This window comes from Balearica regulorum, chromosome Z (genome assembly GCF_011004875.1).
Source record: "Balearica regulorum gibbericeps isolate bBalReg1 chromosome Z, bBalReg1.pri, whole genome shotgun sequence".
NCBI lineage: Eukaryota > Metazoa > Chordata > Aves > Gruiformes > Gruidae > Balearica > Balearica regulorum.
In genome coordinates this window covers 70,968,160-70,974,312 of record NC_046220.1, presented here as the reverse complement: position 1 = coordinate 70,974,312, position 6,153 = coordinate 70,968,160, and the positions used below count along the sequence as shown (strand labels likewise).

Here is a 6,153-nt window from a genome sequence, read left to right as displayed (position 1 = left end):
TTAGCCCCGCATGTGCTCTGCCACACACCTGGTGGAGAAAGGTGCCCATCATTGCACCTTCAGCAGTTCAAAACCACTTAATTTCCACCTGGCAGCCCGTGTGTGGCACGCTTACACCCCATTCTCCCTAAAATCGGATTCACCTGCCTGCGCCAGCCCTGCCCTTACCGGCACACGCCCGGAGCCGGGAGCCCGGGCTCTCACCCCTCACCAGCGATCGCCGGAGGCTCCGGGGGAATGGGGTACCTCCTCCGCGCAGCCCCCCGCGCCCGCAACGCGGAGCTGGCGTCCCGGGGGCAGCAGTTCCACCCCCCCGGCAGGGAGATGCGCTGCAGTAGCCGCCGCCTTCCCCTAGACGGAGCCCTGGGGCGCAGTAAAAGTGTCGGCGCTCCCGCCGATAGACATGTTCCCCGGGCGCGCTGCCGGCCCCGCTCCCTGACCCCCTTCACCCCGCGGCGGACACAGCCAACTGCCGAGCGGGGCGCGGCGGCCATGGGAAGAGAAAGAGGCGGCGGCCGTCGCGGCTGAGCGCCCCGCGCCCCAGCAGGCAGGGCAAGCGCGGAGAGAGCTGCGGGGCGGCGGCGAGCGAAGTGAGTGCTGCTGCTGGTGCTGCTGCTGCTGCTGCTGCTGCTGCCGCTGCTGCCGCCGCCGGCGGGGGGGAGCGGAGGTGGGGTGGGTGTGTGGGGAGGGGCGGCGGGCTGAGCTCTCCGCCGTCTCCCGCCCCGGTCTGACCTCCCCGCCTGTCCCGTCCCGCCCCGCTGGAGGGGTGCGGGCTCAGCCCCGCGCCGGGCCGCCGTCGCTCGCCGTTGTCGGTCGTTGCCGCTTCAGACGCTGAGGCTGGCTCCGGGCGCAGGGAGCGCGATGTTCGGCGGTGCCGCCGCCGCGGCGGCCGCTCGCTGAGGCTCTCCCATGGTTGCCGGCGCCCGCCGGGGAGGGCCGTGCCCGCCGTACCGCCGAAACTTGGGGGAAGTTTCTGAGCGAGTCGGTGAGTACCGGGCGGCGGCTCCGCGCCTCTCCCCGCCGGCCGCGTCCCGTGTGGGGCGCCCCAGGGGCAGCTTTCTCGCCCCCGGCTTCGCCTCCCGCCCACCCGCCTCTCGCCTAGGGGTGGCGGGGGGGGGGGGCGTTTAAACAGCCCCCAAGGCCCCGGTCGGTGTCGGAGCCCCTCCGGGAGCGGGGGCCCCGGCGTCTCCCGTTGGCGCGGGCAGCGCGGCGCCGGACCCGGGCCGTGGCAGCGGGCGTCAGCTCCGGCCGTGGCAGCGGACACACGGCTGAGACGGCTGGCGGGGGACAGGCGTGGGGGCGAAAAGTTTTGTGACTCCGCGTGCTGTGGGTGATGAAGGGGGATGAGGGGGGAGGGAGGGAAACACGGCCTTGGAGGTCTGGAGACGATGTTATTCAGAGAAACCTTTTCTGTATGGACGTGGATTTAAAAAGCCGAGCGAGAACGGTAGATGAGCTGCCAGCGTTTCAGTCTTCCCTGCTGGATCTAATCGGAGTGTGTCGTACTCTGTGTGGTTTATTCTAGTTTATACAATTCCCTCACCCCCGTTTTTTGGGGTTTTTTTACTTTTCAGGCCATCTATCATTGATTGTATTTCTTAGTGTGTGGTCTGCTATACGTATCGCACAGGGAAAAAACCGAAGAGATTACTTTTAAAAACAAATACTGCAAATACTCTGAGCAGAAATACACAAAACAGGGAGTTACTGCAGAGGCATAACTAGTGTTTTCTCATAGCAACGTCTTCGGTGATATTTGTTGCTAACTCTCACGGGGCTAATTCTAGAGATCGAGTGTGTGGATGTGCATTAGTTACTCATCTTTTCAGTAGTGTATATCTCATTCAGAACCTTACTGTATTTAGTCACAGCTTCACTTTCCTCCTCCTGTAGCGCCTACAAAAGACCCTACACCTGGTCATCGTTCTGTTCATGGCTAAATCAGAAATAAGAATGAAGCAATTAAAAAACCTGTAGCCCACTGCTTGAGTTGGATCCCATTTTATAAAGGTTTCAAGCAAGTGTTTACTGATAGGAAAACCTGAAGTTATTTACCAGGTAAAGAGGTGCTTAACTTAAATCTGAAAGACTCTTACCTATATAGCATTGACTTGTTTGCTCACATCAGTGATGAAAATGTAGTTGGTAATCAACATAAAGAGATTTTGTAAGATTTATTTAAATACCGGTGTTGATTTAAAAGATGCTACTCTAAATATTGAGATTAGAGTAAATTGCAATTGAGATGTTTTGTGGGTCTCAGTGATAAATTTAAGTATTAATGAAAGTTATTCAGACAGCTTGAAACATTTAAATAGGAATGTGGTGTCTTTCATCTCCACCACATCTCAGTCTCACATTACTAGAATTGCTACTTGCTGTGTTAATTCAGGACATTAGCATGTTTTAATAATTACAAAGGATTGACAAGACAGGTTGCAGTGCTTCTGAGGAGTAATTTCTAAAATTGCAAGTAAATTGTAGTGGTACTTTTATTAAATATGTAAAAATAACTGCTGATACTTACTTTACAGAGAAGTCATAGATACCCCCAAATATTTTGGAGTAAAATTCCCCAGTATTGTCAAGTATTATTTTCATTGCCATGGGCTGTTTCATTGTCTGCTGGTGTTCATGTATCTGCACAGCACAGCGCAGCACCATGTAAATATGTAAACCTGGGGGCTCTGTAGAGGTGTTATTTTCTGTAGCACCATGCAGTGCGACAGCACTGCTCCCAGAGGGTGCTTAGGAGTCTGTGCTGCGCTGGGTGTGTTGGGGGGATGTACAGAGCTCGATTCTTCACATTTTTGCTGACTGAAGTAGCATGTGCTACTGCATGTGACCTCTTGTACCTGCTTCCAGTAGGGAAAGCTCAAATAAATCTTTGATGGCAATTCCCCTATTTCTTGCTTGGTACCTTTCTTTTCCATGATCTGGAGGCTGAGGAAGTATAATATATATTGGTCCTTTTAGGGTATAACTTTAACACACAGAGTCTCTTTCCCTTGATTGTATGTACATTTCTGTTAACATGTATATAAACTAGAGGTAGGCCTTGCTACTGTCAAATGAAGCTTCCTTTTGCTGCAGAAATTGTTTCTAATGAAAGCTAGTATTTATCTTGCACTACTAATGGGAGCATCAAACTGAATAAATATAATATTGTGTATCTTATTTGAAATACCAGATTTCCATGGACAAAGTAGAAACTGTGAATATTTGTCATTGAGAAGGCAACATAGGCAGAAATGCTTTGATTTTTTTTGGTCTGATTTTTTTAAAAAAAAAAGTTTTATCAGACACAACAGCACTTGCATTTAGCCTAATTGAAGCTGTTGCAATCTTAAGGTAGGTGTCAAAACATTTTCAAGCATTGCAGAGAAATAAAAATGATAGGAATAACAGGAAGACAGGATGAAGTTGTTGGGGAAAAGAACGACAAGGACAAGGATACCAGCAGTGCAATACTGAGTCTGCTCAGGCCACATGGAGTCCCTAAATGATGGGTTTGCTAGAGGGTCGGGTTCCTGTTAACTAAGGGAACTAAAGGAGTTTTTTAATCAAATATTTATCTGATGGAAAGATGAATCTTTGGCCCAGCAGAACTGGGACAGTAGTTCTGGGAAGAGGGCAGTGTGAGGAAAACAGGCAGAGAGGTGGCAGGGCTGCCACTACAGTTGCGGCGAAGGCGAAAGGCTGACGCAACGAGATACTAGCTTGGCAGGAGCAGATTTATGTCAGGACTTGAAGGAACACTTTGTGCTCAAATTCTTTATCACAAGGGAAATCTTTCTTTATTGTATATGAATCCCAGTTAAGTTCTTTGTATGAGGTGGGTGTCTATTTACACATCATTTCAATTCGTGAGAGATGCAACAAGCATCCTTTTAGCAAAGAGCTGGTTCTCAATGCGTGAGAAACAATTTTTCCCAGTAAATTGAAAAGGCTGTTTCCTAATAGAGATAATGTTGTCCATACCATGTTTACTGCAGATTATGAAATGAAAATATATTTGTGTAATGTTTTATTGACTTTTAGAAAGCGGGTTTTCTACTGAAAATAATCACCAGAAACTTTAATTTTTTATTAATAATTTATTATTAACTTCAGAAACACTTCATAGTAGCAGGGTGGTTTGCAATAGGATGAGATTTAATGTCTTACCTCACTGAGTTTGCTGAGCATTTCAAAGATACAATGTTGTGAGAATGTAAAGGACAATTAAAATTAGTTTTAGTGAAGGAATAACTGCTGGAAAACACCCTTGTCCAGTCGTCTGCTTCAAGCAGTAATAGTTACTGATGCATGAATTACTTGTATTAAATGTGTGGATGCACATGCACAGGCACTTGGTTCAGAGTAACCTTTCAGGGGTAAGGTTGTCCCACTTCATTTGTTATCTGTGTAGTCAGTAGCTGAAGGATAATAGCAGTAATCAAGCATTTATGACCTTTAAAACTCCATCTGCCATGCTATTCATATTTATCATGCTAATCACATTTACGTTAGTCTTTTGACTTTCCAAAAATTCCACTGACCACAATGCCAACATCCATATCTTCTAAATCATGCTCAGTTTTATAACTCTGAGTTATTAAGATACTCCGACTTGTAGCAATACAGTCTGCAAAATAGTCTTTTGTCCTGCCATGTGTCCAAACTAGTGGTTTTGTTTTGTGGAAGGGATCTACTGTGTGGGATTGTGGTCCTACGGGGGAAGGTCACACAGGACTGCATGAAGGACACTGGAGATGTGATGGAGACAATGAACTCTGCATGGGGAACACTGATGGGAGGATATGGAGCTCTGGTAAATTTAGCAGAAAATTTTAACCCCTCTGCATTAAAAGCGTAAACGCTTCCACTGGTGTGGAAGGAGTTATGCTTTCCTGTCTCTCCCCTTCTGTAGCCATTTAGGGGGACACACAGCATTAGGCTGTCACAGTGCTAGACCTGCTAGGCCTGTGGATCAAGCATAAATGACTACCTAGGGTGGGTGCATAATGTGGGAAACTAAACTCAGAATGTGCAAAGAGAAGATGCTTCACTAGCTTTACCCTCATTAAGGCGGAAGATTTCTGTCTCTGATCACTTAATAAGCTTACTGCTCGTAATCCTAGAACAAAGATGATGTATGAAGACATAAATACGAATAATCAGTTGCATCTGGGTACCATTTAAACACTTGACAATAATAGAGATGGAGATAACTAACATTTAGAACTTTAAAAGCTATTTAAATACTGTCATAAGTCTATTACAGTCTTCAAACTCAGTTTATAAGTAGTTCAAACAAAGTAATATTTCAGATGCTCTACAGAGTAATTTTGCAATAGGGGTTTGTCAGCAGCTAACACACAACAACTCTGAGGAGTAGCTGGGAAGAGTTAGGTTATTAACAACAATCATCATGTTGCATCATTCACGTGCTTAAATTAAGTTTGAAGTTTTACTGCATCGGGAGGAAATGAGATTGGTAAACCTTGGCCCTTCAGTAGGAGAAAAATCAAATCCCAACCCCCCAGGCTGTCGTGGCATCGTGGTCCTGGACAGCCTGATATCGGCACTCAGTACTCCAGCTTTTGCAGTGGTGCTGGTTCAGGTCTGGTCAGCCTAGAATTTGGGGAGAACAGAAGTATTTTTGCCTATAGTTCTCCAGGCAGAGACATCCAATGGCTGTTTCTAGCCTTGAAAATCTGCTGCACCTATAAAATGCTGGGTTCATTCAAATCCCAGTGTGCTGGCTCCATATTCCACTAGATGCCTAGGATGCATTGATGGTCCCCTGTAGCTAGAAACCGCACCCGTGTTAGTTCTGGAAACAGATGTCTGTGTTCCTGACCAGTATACAACAGTTTTGGGTTTTAATCTGTCCGTGGTTCATCTCTGCAACCTTATTGATATAGCCAAACAACTCCTCTTGGAGTTTGGGGATTGGGTAGTCATAGTCTGACCATGAAGGAGAGTTTGTGGGCCAGGAGAAACAAACTGAAAGAAGCGATGAATTTTCTTTCAGCTGTCTCAGTTAAATGAGCATGCTTGTCAGTTTTTGCTTTACTTCACAAACTGCATGCCTTATTCCCAGCTGCTGTCAAATGTTCAGCTAGCAGCCTGATTTCTACTACATTTCACTTTTTTTCTTTTTTTCTG

The 6,153-nt window shown here is 47.0% G+C and overlaps 1 protein-coding gene across 6 annotated transcripts in view; it reads left to right on the top strand.

The window, feature by feature from the left end:
- Positions 1 to 403: 403 nt before the first annotated feature.
- Positions 404 to 6,153, top strand: part of GHR (growth hormone receptor) — a 132,438-nt gene continuing 126,688 nt past the window's right edge. For 2 of the 6 annotated variants that reach the window (XM_075739670.1, XM_075739674.1), the window contains exon 1: positions 739 to 985. The gene's annotated coding sequence lies outside the window, so the exon portion shown is untranslated. Of the gene's footprint in view, positions 591 to 645; positions 668 to 735; positions 986 to 6,153 lie in introns of those variants that run through there. The other 4 variants (XM_075739673.1, XM_075739672.1, XR_012832965.1 and 1 more) reach the window with 4 other exon arrangements.